Source organism: Callithrix jacchus, chromosome 5, assembly GCF_049354715.1.
Source record: "Callithrix jacchus isolate 240 chromosome 5, calJac240_pri, whole genome shotgun sequence".
NCBI classification, from domain to species: domain Eukaryota; kingdom Metazoa; phylum Chordata; class Mammalia; order Primates; family Cebidae; genus Callithrix; species Callithrix jacchus.
Window position 1 is genome coordinate 90259234 of NC_133506.1, and position 4924 is coordinate 90264157.

Here is a 4924-nt window from a genome sequence, read left to right on the forward strand (position 1 = left end):
AGTCACCCAGCAGAAGGACGCTGGGGATCCCGAGTCGCCGCGGTCGCTCCGGGCCCAAGGCGCAGGCTCGCGGGAGGCCCCGGCGGCGGACAGGGTCGGCGACGCAGAAAGGCGCAGGCGCGCGCCGCTGCCGCTAGGGTGGCTGTCAAATCACTCGCCGCTCCGAGCGAGACTGCTGCGCGTGGGCGGGGCATGATGATGGCATCGCGTAAGGAGAGAGTGTGAGAAATCCGGTCCTGTGGTGACCCAGTGGCCTAATGGATAAGGCATCAGCCTCCGGAGCTGGGGATTGTGGGTTCGAGTCCCATCTGGGTCGTACGCTAACAGTTTTGGTAGAAGAAAAGACGATGATCGGACAGTAGAATGAAAGATGGTTCTTTCGATTCTCGCCAGCGATCGATGGCCGATTATATCACAGATAAGAGGTGTTTTTGAGAGTTTTTAAAACGCTATCACCGAATGGGTTAAAAAATGGTGTTAGATCCAGTTTTCCAAAGAACAGTAGGGTGATTACAGCTAACGAGAATTTACTGATTATTTATTTCTTTTTTATTTATTATTTTTTTTAAATTCACTCAACATGCCTATATACTGAATATTTCAAAATAACTAGAAGATTTGAGATGCTCCTAATACAAAGAAATGATCAGTGCTTGAGGTGACAGCTATCCCAATTACCCTGATTTGAACATTACACATTATACGAATGTAACACAGTAGTATCACGTTACCCCGGGTGGGGTGGCTCACACCTGTAGTTTCAGCTCTTCAGGAAGCCGAGGCGAGAGAATCACTTGAGTCGGGGAGTTTGAGACCAGCCTGGGCAACATAAGGAGATGATACTCCCCACAGACCCCAACCTCCCCAAAAAAAGAATTTTAAAATTAGCAGTGAGCTATAATATGATTGGGCCACTGCACTCCAGCCTGGGTAATGGAGCGAGACCCTGTCTAAAAGTTAAAATCGATATCAAGTATCAATCCTTTTTTTTTTTTTGAGACTGAGTCTTGCTCTGTCCCTAGGCTGGAGTGCAGTGGCGCAATCTCCGCTCACTGCAACCTCTGCCTCCTGGGGGTTCAAGCGATTATTTCGCCTCAGCTTCCTGAGTAGCTGGGACCACAGGCGTGTGCCACCACGCCCGACTAATTTTTGTATTTTTGGTAGAGACAGGGTTTCACCATGTTGGCCAGGATAGTCTTGATCTCTTGACCTCGTGATCCACCCGCCTCGGCATCCCAAACAAAGTGCTGGGATTACAGGGTGAGCCACCGCGCCCGGCCTCAATCTTGAAAAATAATTAAAAATCCAGGCGGGACTCAGTGGCTCATGTCTGCAATCCCAGCACTTTGGGAGGCCGAGGAGGGTGGATCACCTGAGGTCAGAAGTTCGAGACCACCCTGACCAACGTGGTGAAACCCCGTCTCTACAAATACAAAAAATTAGCTGGCATGGTGGTGCATGCCTGTAGTCCCAGCTACTTGGAAGGCTGAGGCAGGAGAATCGCTTGAACCTGCGAGGTGGTGGTTGCAGTGAGCAGAGATTGAGGCGCCATTGCACTCAAGCCTGGGCAACAAGAGTGAAACTCTGTCTCAAAACAAACAAACAAACAAACAAAACCCACCTAAACACTGGCCGGGCACGGTGGCTCATGCCTGTAATCCCAGCACTTTGGGAGGCCGAGGTATGTGGATCACCTGAGGTCAGGGATTAATGGTGAAACCCCATCTCTGGAAAAATACAAGCAGACTAATTCCAGGCATGATGGCAGGTGCCTGAAATCCCAGCTACTTGGGAGGCTGAGGTGGCAGAATTGGGTGCCGGAGGTTGCAGTGAGCCAAGATCCCACCACTGCACTCTAGCCTGGGTGACAGAGCAAGACCCCACCTCAATAATTGAGAGCCTGCAAGTGAACATGAAATCTGCCCCCCAAAAAGAAATATTTACTTAAAAAAATATTTTAGGCTGGGCACGGTGGCTCAACCTGCAATCCCAGCACTTTGGGAAGCCAAGAAGTGTGGATGACCTGGGGCCAGGAGTTCAAGACCAACCTGGCCAACATGGTGAAACCCCGTCTCTACTAAAACTATAAAAATTAGCTGGGCATGGTGGCACATGCCCATAATATCAGCTACTCTGGAGGCTGAAGCAGAAGAATTGCTTGAACCTGGGAGGCAGAGGTTGCAGTGAGCAGAGATTGCACCACTGTACTCCAGCCCGGGTAACAGAACAAGACTCTCTCTCAAAAAAAAAAAAAAAGTATTTTTCCCTCCAGCTTTATTGAGATGTAATCGACAAATAAAAATTAGTAGAGACGGGGTTTTGCCCCATTGGCCAGGCTGGTCTCAAACTCCTGACCTCAAGTGATCTGTCCACCTCGGTATCCCAAAGTGCTGGGAATACAGGTGTTAGCCACCATGCCCAGCCACCCGGATAGTTTTCATCATCCTTGGGCCACTTGCTCCTGAATCAGCATTCCAGAAAACAGCTTACAATTAGTGCGGCTTTGGCCAGGCTCAGTGTGATGCTTAATACTGAGTGTCAACCTGATTGGATTGAAGGATACAAAGCATTGATCCTGGATGTGTCTGTGAGGGCGTTGCCAAAGGAGATTAACATTTGAGTCAGTGGACTGGGAAAGAAATCTGGATGGGCACAAGCTACTCAGCTGCCAGCAAAGCTAGAATATAAGCAGGCAGAAAAATGTGAAAAGAGAGACTGGCCTAGACTCCCAGCCTACATCCTTCTCTTGTGCTGGATGCTTCCTACCCGCCAACATTGGACTCTGAGTTCTTCAGTTTTGAAACTTGGACTGGCTCTCCTTGCTCCTCATACTGCAGATGGCCTATTGTGGGACCTTGTGACCATATGAGTTTTAATAAATACCCCTTTGTTAGATATACTGAACCCCAAGTTTCTCTTCAAAGAATCAGTATGTCAGTATGTTCAGCTCTCTTGTTCTCTGATTCTCTGTTTTAAAGTTTAACTTCCTTGTAGTTCTAGCAAACAACCTTCTGCACCAGTTTTTTTTTTTTTTTTTTTTTGAGACAGAGTTTTGCTTTTGTTACCCAGACTGGAGTGCCACGGCGCAATCTCAGCTCACCGCAACCTCCGCCTCCTGGGTTCAAGCAATTCTCCTGTCTCAGCCTCCCGAGTAGCTGGGACTACAGGCGTGCACCACCATGCCCAGCTAATTTTGTATTTTTAGTAGAGACGGGGTTTCACCTTGTTGACCAGGATGGTCTCGATCTCTTGACCTCGTGATCCACCCGCCTCAGCCTCCCAAAGTGCTGGGATTATAGGCGTGAGCCACCACGCCCGGCCTGCACCAGTTCTAATCAGTAGTTCACATCTGTTCCCCCAGCCCCCGGCTCCGTTCTGACTCATCCTGGTCACCTGCTTCAGTCACCTGCTCCTGTCACTTTCTTTGACCTAGGTCACCCCTGGCTACCTGCTCTGACCTACCCGTAACCTCCCTTCCTGCCAAATCACCTACCCTGCCACTCCAGCTCAGACCCCTGCTCTCTTTAAAATAACCAATCAGGATTAGCCTAGCTTGTGTGGTCTAACCCTAGCCAATAGGGGAATGACACAGCAGTAGGGGCAACTCCTGTCAGGCATACATACCCCTTCCCCTTCTTGTCCAGGTTTGGGCTTACCACTGTTCCATCTGTGAGCCCAACTCTTCCATAGAAGTAAATTGCCTTGCGGAGGAAATTGATATTCGAGTGCTACTTCTTTTGTGGCTTTGAAAATTTTTATATATATAAAGATGTTATAAGTATTTTTTATATATATGAATTATATATATAAAGATATTTTTTATTTTTGCTTTTATAAAGATGTTATAAGTAGAATTATATATATATAAAGATGTTATAAATAGAATTTTATAACTATCTATTTATCTATCTATATTCAATTAGTGCTGTCCCTCTTGAGAAGCCTAATACACTCAGTGACTCACACCTGTAATCCCAGTACTTTGGGAGACTTAGGCAGGAAGATGGCTTGAGCCCTGGGGTTCTTTTCTTCTTCTTCTCCTTCCTTCTTTCCTCCTCCTCCTCTTCTTTCTTCTTCTTCTTTTCCTCCTCCTCCTCCTTCTTCTTCTTCTTTTTCTTTGTTTGAGACAGGTTGTTGCTTTGTTGCCAAGCCTGGAGTGTAGCGGCACAATTGTGACCCATTGCTTCTCAACCTCCTGAGAGCGCAGGAGTTTGCAGTGAGCTATAATTACACCACCACACTCCTGCCTGGGTGACAGAGCAAGACCCTGTTTCAAAAAATAAGCAAGCAAGCAAGCAAACAAAAAAACAACTCTGCTTGGTAGAGGCGAATTGTCTGTTTTATCCTGATAATTCTGCTTACTTTAGTCCCTTGGTTCTGAACTGGACCAATTTTGCTCCCCAAGCTACATGTGGCAATATCTGGAGATCTGTGATCATCACAGTGGAGTTGGAGGGGGTTGCTATTAACATCTAGAGGGCAGAGGTCGGGAATGATGCTTAACATCTTAAAACATACAGGACAATCCCCCACAAAAAAAAATGATAATCCAGCTGGGCACGGTGGCTCACGCCTATAATCCCAGCACTTTAGGAGGCAAGGCGGGTGGATCATCTGAGGTTGGGAGTTCAAGACTTGCCTGACCAACATGGAGAAACCCCGTCTCTACTAAAAATAGCAAAATTAGGCTGGGCATGGTAGCTCATGCCTGTAATCCCAGCATTTTGAGAGGCCAAGGCAGGTAGATCACTTGAATTCAGGCGTCCAAAACCAGCCTGACCAACATGGTGAAACTCGTCTCTACTAAAATTACAAAAATTAGCAGGGCATGGTGACACACACCCGTAATCCCAGCTACTCGAGAGGCTGAAGCAGGAGAATTGAGCCTGGGAGGCACAGGTTGCAGTGAACTGAGATTGCACCA

At 47.5% G+C, this 4924-nt stretch overlaps 1 non-coding gene across 1 annotated transcript; it reads left to right on the forward strand.

Annotated features, from left to right (window-relative positions):
- The first annotated feature begins 243 nt into the window (after positions 1-243).
- TRNAR-CCG (transfer RNA arginine (anticodon CCG)) lies at positions 244-316 on the forward strand. Its single transcript has one exon. It is a non-coding gene; the product is annotated as a tRNA-Arg (tRNA).
- Positions 317-4924: the final 4608 nt, after the last annotated feature.